The sequence below is a fragment of the Sciurus vulgaris genome, assembly GCF_902686455.1.
Source record: "Sciurus vulgaris genome assembly, chromosome: 11".
Taxonomy (NCBI): Eukaryota; Metazoa; Chordata; class Mammalia; order Rodentia; family Sciuridae; genus Sciurus; species Sciurus vulgaris.
In genome coordinates this window covers 88,118,859-88,140,033 of record NC_136472.1, presented here as the reverse complement: position 1 = coordinate 88,140,033, position 21,175 = coordinate 88,118,859, and the positions used below count along the sequence as shown (strand labels likewise).

At 36.3% G+C, this 21,175-nt stretch overlaps 1 pseudogene across 1 annotated transcript; it reads right to left on the bottom strand.

Moving 5' to 3' along the window:
- Window positions 1-800: 800 nt before the first annotated feature.
- LOC306640901 (heat shock factor-binding protein 1-like) lies at window positions 801-2,009 on the bottom strand (annotated as a pseudogene). The gene has a single exon. The product of its transcript is annotated as a heat shock factor-binding protein 1-like (transcript).
- Between the last annotated feature and the right edge of the window lie 19,166 nt (window positions 2,010-21,175).

The window sequence follows — 21,175 nt, the reverse complement described above, 5'->3', positions numbered from 1 at the left end:
TTTCCTCATACGTGTGATTTTTAGGAAAAGAAAATATCACACAGCCTCTGGAGTCAGATCTGGCACCATTTTCAGCTGTAGCAATAGATTTGTGATTTGGAACACATTACTTAAATTTTAGGTCACTTATTTCCTTTTTTAAACATGAGATGAAGGAGTTCTATAAGCTCATGTTTCAGGCAACTATCCAACAGATTTCTTCCTTTATTCAAATCTGGGTAGTCATATCACGTAGTTGATTAATTAGGAACTTCTATCAACTAATCGCCCTAACTTTCTTTTCAGTTTTCTATCCTTAGCTTAGATCTTCTTAACTACTAATTTTTTTAATTGATATTCCATCCTAAATTCAGGTTTTTTCTCTCTGCTAAAGTTTCAACTTAGATTCTTCCAGGAGTACAGAGACTTAAGAATGGTTTAAATTTTTCTGATTAGATGGCCCTGTGATATTACCTTATATCTTATTATGAATTATGTACTAGGTTAGCTGGAATGCTTGACCAAGGCCACAGAAACTAAATGCAATTCTTGGTGGTGGATTTTTGCTGCAGACATTGAGTACAAATGATCCCTTTCTTGCAATTGTGCAAAAATGGTGCTAGAGTGAGATGCTATGCTCAGATTCATGACCACATCTTATAAGTAATTAAGGGTATAGTTTATGTTTATGTTGAAAGGACCTGTTTATTAAAAAAATAAATTTCTCATTTGAGTTAATCAGTACATTTCTTATAGTGAACATGGAAATTTCACTCAATATTTTGATTTATTCATTTTTTTTTTGCAGGAACCAGCAAAATTTTAGTGTTTAATAATTAAGAGCACAACTGACCAAGTTCCAAGATGTGATGATACCATGTTTGAGAAACTGGGGAGAACAATCACTCTAAAAGCTCACTACATAGTATGTGATAAGAATGCACTATCATATAAAACCTATCTACACTTAGTAGTTATTTGCAAAAAGTCATTCAGTCTTCCCTTGGCTTGGAAAAATGATGTTACAGATTTCAAGGTAATTAGCAACCTGTAATCCCAGTTACTCAGGAGGCTGAGTCAGGAGGACTGAAAATTTGAGGCCATCCTCAGCTATTTAGTGAGACCCTTCAATATTTTTGTGTGGCAGGTATCTTGTTTTCACCTTCCATTTCTTTCACCCCAGCCTATGTCATGAAGTCTGTGATATTTTTCTCCACATCAACAATGCGTCTACTAATATAATCAATTCTTCCAATGATCTGGTTAGACATGGTCTGAAATTTATCTTGTATCTGCTGCAAGAGAGTCTGCACCACCAAGGTGAGGTTCTGAACGATCTTGGGATCAGTCTCAGCCATCTCAGGTTCCCACCTTGGTGGCAAGTTCTCAGACTATCACCCACACTTCCGTTTGTCTGCACAGACCTACTTTCGGAATTAGAGGTGTGGTCCACATGATCTCTTTAAATTTATAAAACAATAGCATGTATCAGTTCCATAATAACTTTGTGAGAGTTAGCAGAGCAGATAGTAAGAGTGAGATATGTCCATGGCTTTGTCACACTTACTTATCCAAATGACAATAAAAAAACTTCATTTGCAAGAATAAAAGACACAGAATAGTCAAAGCAATCCTGAACAAGAAGAGTGATGCTGGAAGCATTAAATACTGGATCTCAAATTATAACACACACATTACAGAAAGCAGTAGGGCGATTCCTCAGAAAACTTGGAATGGAACCACCATTCAACCCAGTTATCCTACTCCTTGGTTTATACCCAAAGGACTGAGAACCAGGATACTACAGTGACACAGCCACATCAATGTTTATAGCAGCTTAATTCACAATATCCAAACTATGGAAACAACATAGATGCCCTTCAACACATGAATGGCATGTGTTCTAAAAAGAAACATAAATGAAAATGTGGTATATATACACAATGGAATATTACTCAGTCTTAAAGAATGAAATTATGAAATTTGCTGGTAAATGGATGAAGCTGGAGAATATTATGCTAAGTGACATAAGCCAATCCCAATAAACCAAAGGCCCAATGTTTTCTCTGATATGGGGATACAAATTTATAATGGTGGGTGGCTAGGGAAGAATAGAGGTACTTTTACTAGGCAGAGGGGAGTGAAGGAAGGGGAGGGGGTAAGGGTGTAGGAAACATAGAATGAATTGGACATTATTACCCTCTGTAAATATATTATTATATGGCTGATGTGATTCTATATCATGTACAACCAAAAGAATGAGAAGTTATACTCCATTTTTGAATGATGTATGAAAAGTCATTCTACTGTCATGTGTAACTAATTAGAACAAATGAAAAAATTATAATATACAGCTACAGTAATAAAACCAGCATGGTACTGACATCAAAACAAACATGAAGACCAAAAGCATAGAAGACACAGAGACAAAACCACATAGATATAGTCATCTGATACTCAACAAAGATGCCAAAAGATGATGGAGTAAAGTAGCTTTTTAAACAAATGATAATGAGAAAACTGGATTCCATATGCAGAAAAATCAGACTAGATCCATACCTTGTCACTGCACCAAAGCCCAATCAAAGAAGATCAAAGATTTAGGAATTATACCCCAAACTTTGCAATTATTAGAAAAAAACATAAGCTCAATACTAAAATGTATTGACACTGACAGTGATTTTCTTAATAAGACCCCTAAAGAACATGAAATAAAACCAAGAATCAATAAGTGTCACAGCATTAAATTAAAAAGCTTCTACACAGCAAAAGAAACAAGAACATAAAGAGTGAGTCTAATGAATGAGAGATCTTTGCAAGCTGCTACTCTAACAGGGGATATTAATCCAGAATATAGTAAGAACTCAAAAAACTTAACTACACACACACACACACACACACACACTCACGCACACACACAACCCAATTCATAAAGGTGCAGAAGAACTAAACAGATATTTTCAAAAGAAAAAATACGAAAGAACAACAAATACATGAAAAATATTCAACATCCCTAGTAATCAAGGTGAGGTAAATCAAAAACTACATTGAAATTTCATCTCAATCCAATCAGAATGGTGATGTACTGGCAATGGAACTGAAAATTGTTAAACTTTGTGAAGCAGGGAAAGCAGTATAGAAAGTCCTCAGGAGATTAGAGATAGAACCACTTCACATGGCTCACCTATCCCACTGCTTGGTATTTATTCTGAAGAAATAAAATCAGCATACTATAATGAAACAGGCTCTTCAATGTATAGAGCAGCTCAATTCTCAAGAGGCAAGTTATGGAACCAGTCCAGGCAACTGTCAACAGATGAATGGATAAAGAAAATGTGGGATATATACACAATGGAGTTTTACTCTGCAATGAAGAAGAATGAAATTATGACATTTGTTGATGAATGGATGGAGCTGGAGAACATCATACCAAGTGAAATGAGCCTGATTCAGAGAGTCAGCTGTGGAATGTTTTCTGTCATATGCAAAAGTAAAATAAGGGATATTAAGGGGAAACCCATGAAAGTAGAAAGGAGAGCCATGGAGCAAAGAAAGGGGACTTAGGGGAAGGAAGGAGAGACAGGAAAATAAAGGAATGGCAGGATGAAATTCACCATATTTTGTTATGTACATATATAAATACGCCATGGTGAATTTTACCTTTATGTGTATCTGTAAAGCAGTAATTAAAAAATGTAAATAAGTAGGAGGAAAACCAGTAGAGGAAAGGGAAGAGGTCGAGGGAGGAGGGGAGAAAAGAGGAACTAGTGGGGCTGAAGTGGAAGAAATGATCTTCTAAGCATTATGATTAAGTAAAAATGAACCCCACCATTATGTGTAACTATAATGCACTAATAAAGCCATAGAGAAAGGAGTGGTTGAGGAGGAGTGGTTGAGGACCACAGTAGCAAAGTTAGTATAAATGTTGTTATCTATAGTCATAAATTTTTAACTAAGCTTTTATTCTACCATTCAGATAAAAAAAGGAAGAATGTTCCACAACAATCACAATCATATCCTCATGTTCTTTCCCACAGTATCATTTCATTTTTTTTTGGACAATAACAATAGTAAACAAGACAAATTTTTGTTTGTTTGAGTGCACCCTTGAACATTGTTGTCTGAATTTGAATCCTGGTCTTACAAATTCCTGATCATGCCATCTGAGAGGCAGTGCATAAATACTTTGAGCCTGATTTCTCTCCTATATAGTGGGGATAAAAATAATACTTAACCTTATAGCAGTGTTTTAAGAATGATAAGTTAATATTTATAAACTATTTAGAAAAAAAGCCTGGCATGTATTAAGTACTTTGAAATACTTGTTAAATAAATAAATGAATATGAAAATGCAAATCCTCTTAATAAAAATTATTAATTTTAAAGTTGGTACCAATTTCTTTTTATATTATATTTGTATGTTTGTATTGAAACTTTATCTTTTGATTTAAGAAAAGAAAGAAATTTGAAAGGATATGCATATTCCAGAGGCAATTTCTAACTAAGTTTCTGGGTATCCATCTCATCAGTTTTAGGTTCCTTGAGGCTAAGTGTGAACATTTTTTTGTTTTTTGTTTTTTGTTTTTATTTTTGACTTTCTGCATTCCCTGTTAGGGTAACTATGAATAACTACAATCTATCTCCTTAGTTCAGTGACATACACTTGTGACAGCACATTTTTGACATTATCTAGTCTTGTGATCTTCTAAAACTATACAAGCTATTTCCCTATAATGTCCTGCATCTGGTCTGATCATATTTATAGCTTCTCCTTACCATCGCCACTGTCTTAAAAATGTTTTATATGTTATTTAATCTTTAAAACCTTGTTTTCTTTCTGTGTGGCTTAACAATTCATTTAATTCCAATATCTGTGAGACTAGCCACCCTATAAATCTCTTCCTAGATGAAATTTATAGCATCCAAAAAATGAGTTGAGTGTTGAATTTTTTACTGACTTTCAATAAATTAAGTCAATGCATGAAGAGATTTGGTTATTGGTTTATAAGTTAACTTTGTGCCCTCCCCAACCTCCGCTTCATTGTCTCCACACCTCAACATTCCTTGACTCTCATTTTTACTAGATAAATATGAAAAGAACAAAGCTAGTAGTTGATCCAAACCCACTTGCCAAGGTATACTGATGCTTTCTACTGTAGCTCACCATGTAGAGAGGAAAGCTCACACAGAGCAATAATGTTTCACAGTACCAGTTTCCTTGCAGAGTAACATTTTAGGTGCCATTATTGCTACAAAAGAACTCAGGCAATTACTTTTTTCCATGTGTCATGACAGTCTGTGGTAGGTGACTCCCTTCATTTCTCCAAGGAAACCTTGTCTGATGCTCTGTTGACATACTACACAGATTTATTTGCTTACTATTTTCAATGGCAATATTTAATACACTGATAGATAAAACCTTAAGAAAATCCTGGAAATCAGCTATATTTCTACTGAGGGAAGTAATGCTTTAAGGACCTCTTTTGTGGATGTGAAGCAATTATGGGAATGGCGAAATCTTTATTTTGTGTCTAAGCTAGGTTGGTTTGCATTTATAGGGAAATTCTAAATATTTTGAATATAAAAAAGACTTTTAATACTTAGATACAATCTGTTTTTCAGGGCTTACCAGTGTGTAATTGAATTCTAGAAAGTTAAATATGCAAAATAATTCCTTACTACCTTCTTTATCTATAGTTCTGTGAACACTTAAAAGTGTTATTTATCTTTATTAACTCCTTTAGCATAATAACTCTGTAAAGTGCTTATTATTACCTTCAACTTGTAGTTGAACAAAACTAAATCTCAAGAGATGTTAAGTGATTTGCCTGAGGTCATTCAACTATAACACCTGAGCTGAAAGTCAAATTTAAAATTTTGGGGCTGTGAATAAAATGTTATTTCAACTATACCTAATATCTATTTATTGAATGGTCTTAGTCTGTGTCCTTAAGATCTAAAGGAAAGAAGGGCTCAGGGGAAAATACCTGTATGTAAATGTGATTAAATATCTGAGATAGAAGGCACAGAGGGAGGAAAAGAAAAACTTTGGAGAGACAAAGAATGAAATAGAATATATACTGTTTCCTTCCAACATTATATTTATAAAACTATACTGAATTTTGTCTTGATATCCTATTATTTCCTGAAAACTGTCAAGTCCTTGATGTCAAAAAACATTTCTGCTTTTCTCACAACTTTACTCTCAGTGGCTAGTTCTGGATGTGGCATGGAGCAAGGGATCAATACGTTTGGTTGGATGAGCATCAGATGCATATGAAGAAGGCATGCAGGAATCTTCTCTGCCATCAATTTAGGGATAAGGATAAAACACCCAACACTGAAACTAAACAGGAAGGAGAAAATATGTTCATCACCAGGTTCTGGGATTGCTATGAGCCTTTAGGAAACATGGGCAATGCTTAGTCTTCATGCATCTCAGATTCTTCATCTCTAAAGTGGAAGCCGAACCTAGCTCAGAGGGTTCAGGTTTAACGGGGGTGATCATATGCAAGTCAAAAGTGTGCTTTTCCAATTATTTTTTGTAAAGCTTAATCTTGGTTCCCAGATCTAGGGCATTCACCTACCCAGAGAATATTTAGAAATTTTAATATTGTGAATACAAAGAATACAAATCAGAAAATATTCAGCTCATGATTTGCTTTTAAAACTGGTTCAAATGCCAGGTGCGTTGGTGCAAGCTCATAGTTTCAGTTACTCAGGAGGTTGAGGAAGAAGGGTTGTGAGTTTGAGACCAGACTGAGCAATTTGGTGAGAATCTGTTTCAAAGATACATAAGTAAATAAGTAAACAAACTAATAGTTTTAGAAAGTAGTTCTTCAAATTTTATACTGGACAAATTTTTTTTTTTCTGTTTTGTTTTTGTTTCCTCCAAGTTTCAGAGGTATGCTTAAGATAACAAAAGCTCAGATATTTATTTTAAAGTAGCAAAAGATCCAGATATTTGTGTGTGTATTATGCAGAAATTCAAAATAAAGAAAAAAAAAAGTATGTTGAAACATTTATGCTAAGTAAACAGATTATGGAGAGGAGACTAGGAAGAAAAGAAAGAGATCTAGAGTGTTAGGTGGATCTCCATTTTCCTTTATTCCAACTTCAGTTTGGATAAGGTGAGAATTCTGTGGATAAATGAAGACAATTCCACTGGCAAAGGGATACTGGTCACTCCCACAAGGTAAGGGTTGTGGAAACAGATCATTCCTCTGGCCACACTGACACCAAATTGGGATGCAGTGATCTAAATTTGGCAGTTCAGAGATTCTCTCATTTCCCCAGGGTGTGTAACCTGAGTGGTGGGTCACAGAGGAGCCTACAGATGTTGCCCTCGTAGAAAAAACACCTCTACCAAAGAGAGGAGCAAGCTAACAGTTGGATAGTGTTTTAGTCATCTTTTTTGGGGCTGTGACTAAATGATCTGACCAGCACAATTATAGAGGAGTAAAGGTTTATTTGAGGGCTCATGGTTTCAGAGGTCTTAGTCCATAGAAGCAGGTTCCATTCTTTGGGACTCCAGGTGAAGCAGAACATCATGGATGGAAGAGCATGGCAGAGGGAAGCAGCTTGCATCATCAGGAGGCAGAGAGAGAGGCTCCACTCTCCAGATACAAAATGTAAACCCCAAAGCCATACCTCAATTCTAATCTCCTCCAGTCACATCCTACCTCTTCAGTTGCCACCTAGTTATCCCTATTATGGGATTAATTAACCAGTTGGGTTAAGAGTTTTACAACCCAATCATTTCTCCTCTGAATCTTCTTGTATTGTTTCACAGGTGAGCTTTAGGGTGATACCTCATATTCAAACCATAACAGATAACTCACAAAGAAGCTATTTCATGATCTCGAGCACGTAGTACCAAGGTAGGGCCTTCAGATGAACCCACCCTGCTCTGATGAGAAAGCATGAGGAAGCACTATTGTGCCCACCCTAGATCATGTCATGGAGATCATCAAAATTCCAGTGACTACACATACACACACACACACACACACACACACACACACACATACAGACACACACACACACCATGCACACAGATACTCAATACAACATAAGAATGTTAAAAGAATCTGAGAGCCTCATCTCTCTCAAACAAACAAGTCAGGAAATTCCATGAACCATCTCTTTTTCATGAAGAAGTTAGATTTTACCTTGGTAAAAATGTATCAGGGGCCTAGGCAAATACTACTGATTATTATTATTTTTTGCAAATCCATTTTTATTTATTTTCCATTAGTTAGAAATGTGGAATAGTACTGATTTTTAGTCATGAGTAATATTACCTAGAGGACTGTTTAAACTACACACTTTACTAAATGGTACTATATGAAATTATTAATTTACTAATTAATCAGTAAGTGGTATGCTAATGAAGAACAGATTAATTACAGAGAGAATAAAATAGTTATTTCTGCTTGTATTTTCTCTATGTCCCAATTGTAGTATTATTGAGTTTTAAGCCTCTGCTTCATTATGTAGAAGTGAATATTTTTTTCAACCTGTTTCTAATACCTAGGCAATAAGACTGCTAAAGTGAGACACATGGTATTTGGGTATTTTATTGTTATAAAATTGTTAGATTTTTCCAGTGTCCCCACCCCTTCGCTATTTGACAGAAAAAAAAAAAAAAAAAAAAAAAAAAAAAAAAAAAAAAAAAAAAAAACCAGTTAAAATTAGTCACAGTTCAGATTTAAAAATAGTTCAGTCAAATTTGGTAACATGGGACTTCTAATTTCAGGTAAAACATGTAAAGAGCTGGTTATCACTCCTACACTTCCCATAATGAAACCTGGAAAAACTGAAAGCCATGACTCTACGTGGACTTCTCAGAGAACTGAAGTTATAGGGCAAAGTTCATCTCCAAAATCTGGGAACAGAGGAAGATTTAGAAAGAAACACCTGAGATTTGCTCAAGGGGAACAGAAGCTGCTCCACACTATAAGCAGTAGTGACTGTTAAGTGATAACTTTGATGAAGTGCTGGAAGTTGAGCAGACACCAGCCTGTGAATGAGAAGCTCCTGAAATCCACAGCCACAAGGAGACCCCCACATTTTCACAAGTTTTAACTCCAGAAAACCTATCAGGTTCTTACTGTGAGGGAGGAAAAGTGATCCTGCCAGGTCCTGGCAGGAGCAGAAAAAGAATGCTATCATACAACCTACCCAGAGTATTTTCTGTAGCAAAGACTTCACCTCCAGAGACAGGGATTTTCCAGATACCATTCCGAAAATGATGACAGCTAGAGGAAGGGGGAGTCCTGCCTTCTCTAGTTCCTCATTAATTCCCTGTCTCACCCAAGGCAGGTGCTAACAGAATAAATAGTTTAAAGAAAATAGATTAGCAATGCTGCAACCAGAAAAGGCACTGGGCAAAGAGAGAGAATGAAGACTTTGGCAGAGGGTTGAACCTCTGAGACATTGACTCACTAAAAGACTAAGATTTAATTATAGGTTTATTGAATTATGTTTCTCATTCATAGCCTTTCATGATACCAAAAAGTTCCTAATAATAATAATAATAATGATAATAATAATAATAAAGTATATCTAAAAGAGCAAGAATTGCATATCCTCCCTAAGCATCAGTACAAAAGGAAACTCAAAGCCAAGAGAGGAGACAAAAACAAAAATGGCAGATATTATGATTTGGATTTGTGGTGTTTTAGTCAGCTTATTTGCTTCAGTAACTGAAAGACCAGGCCAGAACAATTGCAAGGAGATAAAGGTTATTTGAGTGCTCACAGTTTCAGAAATCTTAGTCCCTAGGCAATTGGCTCCATTCCTCAGGGCTCAAGGTGAGGCAGAGCAACAGGGCAGAAGAGTGTGACAGAGGGGAGCAGCTCACATGATTATTTGGAAGCAGAGAGAGATCTCCATTCGCTAAATACAAATATATACCCCAAAGCCACGCTCCCAGTGCCCATTTCCTCCAGTCACACCCTACCTGAATTCAATTACCATTCAATTAACCCCAAAAGACGATTATTTCACTGATAGGGTTAAGGCTCTCATAATTCAATCATTTCTTCTCAGAACCTTCTTGCGTTGTCTCACTTGTGAGTTTTTTGGGGCACCTTACATCCAAACCATAACATGTAGTGTCCCCCAAAAGCTCATGGGTAAGAGGAGACCAGGATATTCAAAGGTGAAATGATAATATTGAGAGCTGTAACCCAAACAGTGGATTCATCTACTTGAATGAATTAGCTGGGTGGTAAATATGGCCAGGTAGGGTGTGGCTGGAGGAGGTTGGTCACTGGGGGCATGACGTTGAGGTATTTTGTCCCTGATGAACCTCTCTCTCCTTTCTCCTTTCTCCTCTCCAGCTTGCTCTCCTTCCCAGCTGTCAGGAACTGAATGGTTTTCCTCTACCATTCTCTTCACCATAATGTTCTGCCTCACCCCCTATGAAGATGGCCCACCTAGGACAGAACCTCTGAAACCATGGGCCAAAATAAGATTTTCACTCTCTAAATTGTGTCCTCAGGTCTTTTGGTCACAGTGATTCAAAGCTGACTAACAGTAGAGGAATCTGAAGGCTCTTAAACTTACAGATATACTATCATTAAATACAGCTTAACTCTTAGTTGGATTAACATAACTATCTCATTAAAGGCCTTAGTCATATTACCTAGTGATTTTGAAGATGGGTTGATAAAAACTTTCCAAATAAAAGTGCAAAGAGAAAAAAAATGAAACAACAAAATATTGATCAAAACAACCAAGAACTGTGGGTTAAAAGGTGTAACACATATAATTGGAACTATAGGAAGAGAAGAGAGGTTGGGCCATGATAAATATCGAAAGTAATAATGGCTAAAAACATCCCATCCTTAATGACAAACATAAATTATAGATTTAATAAACTTGGATAATCCCAAACAGGAGTACTACTACTCCTGTACTACTTCTACTGTTCTCCCATTGCAAGAGGAAAAAAAAAAAAACTTAGAAAAATTATATTCAAATTGAAGAAAACAAAAACAAACCTCTTAAAACCAGCCAGTAGAAAACCAAAACAAATAAAACAAAAATAGCAGCATACAGAGAAATAGCGTTAATAATACCTGTCATCAAAAACCAGGCAGGCAAGACATGATGGAATACAATATTTAATGTGTAAAAGAAAAAAATAAAATTTACTAGACTAAAATTACATATGACGTGAAATTATTCTTCAACAATGAAGTAGAAATAAATAAACCTCAGATAAATATAAATTCAGGGAATTCATTACCAGCAGATCTTCCCTACATGAAATATTAATGGAGATTTTTTAGGAATGAAAATAATATAGGTCAGAAATTCAAATATGCATAAAGTAGACCACCAGAGAATAAACAATAGAGGTAAAATAGAACTTTTTAGCTTATTCTTTATAAGTTGACCAAAAGGACAGAAGTGTTCTCATTAGTTTATGCTGTCACAGCAAAACAGATAGACTGAGTGGCTTCAATAACATCGATCTGTTTCCTCATAGTTCTTAAAGTGGAGGTCAGAACAGGGTGCCACCAAGCTGGGTCCTGGTGGAATCTCTTCCTGACTTTCTTACTCATGGTTGCCTTCTTGTTGCAAGCCTTGTGGCATTACATGGTGCATAAAAGTGGAAACAAAGAGGTACAGCAGGCTATCCCTTACAAGAAGTGTTCCTTCTTATAAGAAAACCAACCCCTCATGATCTCACCCTCATGACCTTATCTAAACCTAATTACCTCCAAATGCCATCACATTGGTAATTAGGACTTAAACATAGAAATTTGAGGTGGATACCATTATACAGTGTTCAATGGTTTGACTGAACCAATAATAGTAAAAACGCATTAGCCTGTCATAGCACCTGGTTAAGTGTAGTGACTGGTGGTAGTATCTCCAGGGAGGGCAGGGAAGGCAGGGAATACCCTAGTAAAGATGTCTGTGCTACACATCTTAGCATTATTCAGAGGTAACTTTAGATTATTTTAGAATGTAGATTACAAATCTTAGGACAACCACAAAATAAATTATAAAAATAAGTTTAAATATCTCACATAAAAGAGAATAAAGAAATTATTTAATGTTCAATTAAAACTAGAGGAGTTAGAAAAATAAAGGAGGCGAGAAATAAAGAACAGAACAATTCAGTAGACAGAAAAAAAGTTGCGAAGATTGTAAATTTTAAGCCAAAGGTACTAACAATAATTTAAAGAGTAGATGGCTAAATACACCAGTCAAAACATATCAGATGGAACAGAAGTACATGGAGCAGAATCACTGCAGTCTATAAGAATCTCGTTTCTCTTTTTTTCCACACATATGTTGTATAGTCAGCTTTTTTGCCACTGAAACTAAAAGTATCTGACTAGAACAATTATAGAGAAGGAAAAGTTTATTTGAAGGTTCACAGTCTCAAAGGTCTTAGTCCACAGAAGGCCAGTTCCATTCCCCTGGGTCTCCAGGTGAGGCTGGACATCATGGCAGGAGAGTGTGGCAGAAGGAAGCAGCTCACAAGACGGTGATCAGAGAGAGAGAGAGAGAGAGAGAGAGAGAGAGACTCCCTTTGCCAGATATAAATATATACTCCACAGCCATGCCCCCAATGAACCACTTCCTCCAGCCACACCCTACCACTTCAGTTACCACTGTTACCACTCAGTGAAGCCCTATCAGGGGATTAATTCACTGATTGGGTTTAGATTCTTACAACCCAATCATTTTTCCTTTGAACCTTCTTGCATTGTCTCACACATGAGTTTTGGGAGGACACCTCACATCCAAACCATAACATAGTTGTGCATAGTATGTACATAGATAGTTGTACATAGTAAAGGGACTTTTTGCTATATATTCCTATATGCATACAATGTAGCAATATAATTTGGCTAATATCATTCTAAGCATAAGAATCTCGGTTTCAATGCAAAGGCCTGCATAGATTAAAAGCAAAGAGATAACAGAAATGTATACTATGCTAATCAAGAGAAACCATGAATATCATATTAATTTCAGACAAAATGAATCTAGAATAAGTAAGATTATCAAATACAGGGAGGACATTAGATAATAATAAATGGGTCAATTTTCCAAGAAGACATAAATTTGTACGCACCTCTTTTAATTTCCTATGGTTACTATACAAGTTATCCACAGAGTGGATGGTGTGAAACACTATAAAGTTATTCTCTTACAGATGTCTGAAATCATGATGTCTGTAGATCCATGCTTTTTCTTAAGATTTTAGAGAGTCAATTATCCCATGCCTCTTCTCGTGTCTCCTACCTCCAGGAACTCCTTGGTTTGTTTTGGTTTGTACCTACTGTATTACATTGTTCCATCTTTACATGGCTTCTCTTCTCTTTTGCTTGGGGCACCTCCGAGGTTTTTTTTGCTGTTGTTTTTTTTTTTTTTTTTTTACTAGACATTGAACCATCCAGAGGTGATTTACCAGTGAGTTACATCCCCAATTCTTTTATTTATTTATTTATTTTCATTTTTTTTTTAATTTTAAGGCAGGGTCTCACTGAGTTGCTTAGGGCCTCACTAAGTTGCTGAAGCTGACGTCAAACTTGTGATCCTCTTACCGCAGCATCTGCAGACACTGGGGTTACAGGTTTGTGCCACTCTGCCCAGGTCCTTGGGCCTCTTATAAGGACATTTGCCACTGGATTTAAGGCACACCAGGGCAATCTAGTATGATTGCATCTTGAGATTCTTAATTACATAAGAAGAAACCCTTTTTCCAAATAAGGTCATATTCACAGGTTCCAGTACATTGAAATATTTTGGGAGAGGGCACCCAAAATGCCTTTCAACTTTCCTATATCACACAGTAAGAGAACATCAAAATACACAAGGTCAAAACAAGATAGAAAGAGAAATAGACAAATACATACTTACATTTGGAAACTTCAAACCTCCTCTATCAATAACTCATAGTGAAGCAAGCAGAAAATCAGAAATGACATAAATGACTTAAACGGTATTACAAAACAACCCAATCTCATTTATATTTCTAAAATATTCCTTCTAACAACAGCAGTATACATATTCTTCTCAATATGAGATATTCACCAAGATAGGCTAATTTTGGGGCATGAAACACATTGTATTGTAAAGTCTTATAAAACTACTATAACAGAGACAATATGATATCATCATAAGAATAGACATGTCAATCAACGCATCAGAATAAAATAACCAGAAACAGACACCTAAAAATATACTGAACTGTTCTTTGATGAAGGTACAAAGGGAATACAATGTAGAAATTACATTATTTTGTCCAGGCTAGCTTCTCGGAGCAGACTGCCCAGTGAGAGCCTTTCTACACAGAGCCAGCCACAAGTCCCCAAGCTAGCACTGACCTCCGGCCTGCAAGCAGCCTCTGGGACCAGGGCAAGGCAGCCAGAGACCTCTCCAGGAGGACCTGCCCCCGTGGGCCCCCGCCCCGCTGCAGGCTTTTTCCAGGGGGCGATCCAAGATGGCGAACTAGAGGGTGACTGCATCTCCAGTTGCTCCAGAACCCAGGATTCAAGAAGGGGAGGCATTGAGAGACACGGACTAAAATAGAGCCACGGGGTAAGTCTTCCCCATCCGGTGAAGTGCTGCCCGGGTGGCAGGACTGAATTTGGATGGATTATTAGAATAGGGGAGGGCAGCTAGAATCTTCCCCAGGCAGCCCTGTGCACTCCAGCGGTGGGCTCCTCCCACAGGGCCAGATTCTCCAGCATCTCAGAGCAGGCCCCCCAGTGAGAGCCTTTCTGCACAGAACCAAGCTTCAAGTCCCTGAACCAGGGCAGCGAGTTCCTGCCCCCAGGTTGCATCAGGGACCAGGACAGGGCAGCAGGCACTCTCCCAAGCAGCCCTCAGCCCAGCCCCCTCAGGCGGGAAGCGCCTTTCCAGGCTAACTTCTTGGAGCAGGCCCCCCAGTGAGAGCCTTTCCACACAGAGACAGCTCCAAGTCCTGGAATCAGTAGCGGGCTACCAGCAGCTTTCCTTGAAAGCACTGCATTATCAAGTTACTCCAAGACTTCAGGCTACTGAAGGCAGGAAGGTGATACACTGGAAATCTACAGGGACACTATGAGCCAATAGAAGAATTCTGCAATATCACAAAGTCCCACTGACCTCTGACCAATATGAGAAAACAAGGGAAGAAAATGTCCCCAAAAAACCTAGATACTATATCAATATAACCCAATGACAGCACAGCAGAAGAAATGTCAGAAAGGGAGTTCAGATTGTACATAATTAAAACAATCAGGAAAGCAAAGGAGGAGATGAAAGAGCAAATGCAGGCATTGAAGGAGCAGATGAAAGAGCAAATGCAGGCATTAAATGATCGCACCAATCAACAGTTAAAGAAGCAAATATGGGAAGCAAGAGATCATTTCAATAAAGAGTTAGAGATATTGAAAAAAAAAAAAAAACCAAACAGAAATCCTTTAAATGAAGGAAACAATAAACCAAGTTAAAAACTCCATAGAAAGCATAACCAACAGGATAGAACACCTGGAAGAAAGAACCTCAGATATTGAAGACAAAATATTTAATCTTGAAAACAAGGTTGAACAAACAGAAAAGATGGTAAGAAATCATGAACAGAATCTACAAGAATTATGGGATATCATGAAAAGGCCACATTTAAGAATTATTGGGATTGAGGAAGGCTTAGAGAAACAAACCAAAAGAATGAACAATCTATTCAATGAAATAATATCAGAAAATTTCCCAAATCTGAAGAATGAAATGGAAAACCAAGTACAAGAGGCGTATAGGATTCCAAATATACAAAATTACAACAGACCCACACCAAGGCACATTATTATGAAAATACCTAACATACAAAATAAAGACAGAATTTTAAGGGCCACGAGAGAAAAGAATCAAATTACATTCAGGGGGAAACCAATAAGAATATCAGCAGATTTTTTAATCCAAACCCTAAAAGCTAGAAGGGCCTGGAACAATATTTACCAAGCCCTGAAAGAAAATGGATGCCAACCAAGAATCTTATACCCAGCAAAACTTACTTTCAGATTTGACAATGAAATAAGATCCTTCCATGATAAACAAAAGCTAAAGGAATTTACAAAAAGAAAGCCAGCATTGCAGAACATTCTCAGCAAAATATTCCATGAGGAAGAGATGAAAAACAACGATGTAAATCAGCAACGGGAGGAACTAGCCTAAAGGAATAGCCAAATAAAGGGAAAACCAAATCATGTCAAAAACAAAAAATGAGTCAAATGACTGGGAATACAAATAATATCACAATATTAACCCTGAATGTTAATGGCCTGAACTCATCAATCAAAGGCATAGACTGACAGAATGGAATAAAATGAAAAATCCAACAACTTGCTGCCTGCAAGAGACTCATCTCATAGAAAGAGATACCCATAGACTTAAGGTGAAAGGATGGGAAAAAACATACCATGCACACGGACACAGCAAAAAAGCTGGAGTATCCATCCTCATTTCAGATAATGTGGACTTCAAGTCAAAACTAGTCAGAAGGGATAAAGAAGGACATTATATACTGCTTAAGGGAAGCATAAATCAGCAAGACATAACAATCATAAATATCTATGCCCCGAACATTGGCTCATCCATGTACGTCAAACAAATCCTTCCCAATTCCAGGAATCAAATAGACCACAATCCAATAATACTAGGCGATTTTAACACACCTCTCTCACTGCTGGATAGATCGTCCAAACAAAAATTGAATAAGGAAACCATAGACCTCAATAACACAATCAATAATTTAGACTTAACCGACTTATATAGACTATACCATCCAACAAAGAACAAATACACTTTCTTCTCAGCAGCACATGGATCCTTTTCTAAAATAGACCATGTTTTATGCCACAAAGCTACTGTTAGCAAATACAAGAAGATAGAGACACTACCTTGTACTCTATCAGATCATAATGGATTGAAATTAGAAATAAATGACAGAATAAAAAAGAGAAACTTCTCCAATAACTGGAGATTAAATAAAACACTATTATATGATGAATGAATAACAGAAGACATCAGGAGGGAAATAAAAAAATTTTTAGAAGTAAATGAGAACAAAGACACATCATATCAAAGTCTCTGGGACACGATGAAAGCAGTACATAGAGGAAGATTTATTTCATGGGGTGCATTCAACAAAAGAAGTAGAAATCAACAAATAAATGACTTAACACTCAAAGCCCTAGAAAAAGAAGAGCAGACCAACACCAAAAGTAGTAGAAAACAGGAAATAGTTAAAATCAGAGCTGAAATCAACGAAATTGAAACAAAAGCAACAATCGGAAAAATTAACAAAATAAAGAGTTGGTTCTTTGAAAAAATAAACAAAATTGATAAACCCTTAGCCACAGTAACAAAGAGAAAGAGGGAGAAAACTCAAATTACTAAAATTCAGAATGAACAAGGAAATATCACAACAGACACGAGTAAAATACAAAACATAATCAGAAGCTATTTTGAAAATCTATACTCCAACAAAACAGAAAACCTCGAAGACATCAACAAGTTGCTAGAGACATATGAATTACCTAAACTGAACAAGGAGGACATACACAACTTAAATAAATCAATTTCAAGCAATGAAATAGAAGAGGTCATCAAAAGCCTACCAACAAAGAAAAGTCCTGGATCAGATGGGTTCTCAGCCGAGTTCCACAAAACCTTTAAAGAAGAGCTCATTCCAATACTTCTCAAAGTATTCCATAAAATAGAAGAGGAGGGAACCCTCCCAAACTCATTCTATGAAACCAATATCACCCTGATACCTAAACCAGACAGAGACACATCAAGGAAAGAAAATTTCAGACCAATATCCTTAATGAACATCGATGCAAAAATTCTCAACAAAATTTTAGCAAATCGCATACAAAAATATATTAAAAAGATAGTGCACCACGATCAAGTGGGTTTTATCCCAGGGATGCAAGTTTGGTTCAACATCCAGAAATCAATAAATGTCATTCACCATATCAACAGACTAAAAGTTAAGAATTACATGATTATTTCAATAGATGCAGAAAAAGCATTTGATAAAATACAGCATCCCTTCATGCTCAAAACACTGGAGAAAATTGGGGTAGTGAGAACATTCCTTAACATTGTAAAGGCCATCTACACTAAGCCCATGGTCAATATCATTCTAAATGGTGAAAAACTGAAAGCATTCCCCTAAAAACTGCAACAAGGCAGTGATGCCCTCATTCACCACTTCTATTCAATATCGTTCTTGAGACTCTAGCCAGAGCAATTAGACAAACCAAAGAAATTAAAAGGATATTAATTGGAAAAGAGGAATTCAAACTATCCCTGTTCGCTGATGACATGATTATATATTTAGAGGAACCTGGAAATTCCCCCAGAAAACTTTTAGAACTCATAAGTGAATTCAGTAAAATAGCAGGTTACAAGATCAATGCTCATAAATCCAATGCATTTTTATACATAAGTGATGAATCTTCAGAAAGAGAAATTAGGAAAACTACCCCATTCACAATAGCATCGAAAAAATTAAATACTTGGGAATCAATCTCACAAAAGAGGTGAAAGTCGTCTACAATGAAAACTACAGAACACTAAAGAAAGAAATTAAAGAAAACCTTAGAAGATGGAAAGATCTCCCATGTTCTTGGATAGGCAGAATTAATATTGTCAAAATGGCCATACTACCAAAAGTGCTATACAGATTCAATGCAATTCCAAATAAAATCCCAATGATGTACCTTACAGAAATAGAGCAAGCAATTATGAAATTCATCTGGAAGAATAAGAAACCCAGAATAGCTAAAGAAATCCTCACTAGAAAAAGCAAAGCAGGGGGTATCACAATACCAGATCTTGAACACTATTACAAAGCAATAGTAACAAAATCGGCATGGTATTGGTACCAAAATAGACAGGTAGATCAATGGTACAGAATAGAGGACATGGACACAAACCCAAATAAATACAATTTTGTCATACTAGACAAAGGTGCCAAAAATATGCAATGGAGAAAAGATAACCTCTTCAACAAATGGTGCTGGGAAAACTGGAAATCTATTTGCAACAGAATGAAACCAAATCCCTATCTCTCACCCTGCACAAAACTCAACTCAAAATGGATCAAGGACCTTGAAATCAGACCAGCGACCCCTGCATCTTATAGAAGAAAAAGTAGGTCCAAACCTTCGACTTGTTGGCTTAGGATCAGACTTCCTTAACAGGACTCCCATAGCACAAGAAATAAAAGCTAGAATCAACCACTGGGATAGATTCAAACTAAAAAGCTCTCTCTCAGCAAAGGGAACTATCAGTAATGTGGAGAGAGATCCTACAGAGTGGGAGAAAGCTTGGAATGGAACCACCATTTGACCCAGCTATCCCACTCCTTGGCCTATACCCAAAAGACTTAAAATCAGCATACTGCAGAGGTACAGCCACATCAATGTTCATAGCTGCTCAATTCACTATAGCCAGACTACGCAACCAACCTAGATGCCCTTCAGTTGATGAATGGATAAAGAAACTGTGGCATATACATACAATGGAATATAATTCCACCATGAAGAATGATAAAACTATGGCATTTGCAGGCAAATGGATGAAATTGGAGAATACCATGCTAAGTGAGATAAGCCAATCTCAAAAAACTAAAGGACGAATGATCTTGCTGATAAGTGGATGAGAACATATAAGGGGCAGTATGAGGGGTTAGCGTTAGGGTTAGGGTTAGGTTTAGGGTTAGGCATAAGGAGAGTGGTAAGAATGGAGGAAGGAAGGACTGTATAGAGGGAAAAGAGGGGTGGGAGGGGTTGGGGGAAGGGTAAAAAATAACAGAATGAATCAAACAATATTGCCCTATGTAAATTTATGATTTTTAATTAAAATAAATAAATAATTTAAAAAGATTACATTATTTTTTCAATAAATGATGCTAAAGCAATTAGAAGTCATTCACATATTAAAGAAAAAAGGTCTAGGCACTGAACCTTATATTTCACATACAAATTAACTCAATACATATCACTGACCTGAATGTAAAACAGAAAAGTATAAAACATATAGAACAAAACTAGTCTCAAGCTTGTAGATACAATATCAACAATGCAATCTTTGAAAGGAAAACAGATTATAAATGAACTTTATTAATGTTGAAATTATTTTCTCTGTAAAAGACTTCTAAGGAAATAAAAAGATGAATTTCAGACTGGGAAAATATTTCTAATGACTTACAAGGTAAAGGACTCAGGTTCAGAATATAAAATAAGCCTTTAAAATCCAAAAACAAGTAAGCAAACAACCCATATAAAAATGGGCACAGAACTGAACGTAGACCTCACCAAAGAAGATTATGTAAAGATGGTCATAATATTTTGTTATTATGAAAAAATATATAAATCCTCCTAATAAAATGGTTTTAATAAATAATGGCATAAAAGTAATTATGGTTAAAGGTGTGAAGCATTAGTCATTATCATTCATTTCTGGTAAGGTATAAAATGGAACAACAATTTTGAGACAATTTGGCAGTTCATTAGACAGTTAAACACATTCTTATCATAGTTATGATACAGCATCTTGTTTCTAGGTATTTAGCCACCTAAGTTTAAAACATGTTCACACAAAAATCAACATATAGATGATTATAAAAATTTATTCATAAATACAAAAAACTAGAAGCAATTAAGATGTCCTTCAGTAGGCAAATGGATAAGCAAAATTTGAGGCTCCCATACAGGGAAATGCTATTCACTAGTAATTTTTCAAAAAACTATCTATGCAAAATTATAGATACATTTTAAATGCATATGGGTAAGTAAGCAGTCAATCTGAAGTGACTATACTTTACTTGATTCTAATTACATACCATCATTGCCAATGAATAATTTTAAAGAGGTAAATGACAGATCTGTGGTTGCTAGAGGCTTGGGGATGGGAAGTGTTGAGTAACTGAGGCACAGAAAATTTCCAGAGCAGTAAGACTATAGACTGGAGACATAACTCAGATGTAGAGTGCTTGCCTGGCAAGTGTGAGGTCCTGCGTTTGAATCACCCCACTGCAAACATTGCTTTTTAATTTAAAAAAAGAATTACTACAGTATTTCACTGTAGTGATGAATACATTCCACTGTGCAATTATAGAATCTCTTAGTACTTTCCAGTACAGAGTGATCACTGATGTTTGTGAATTTTA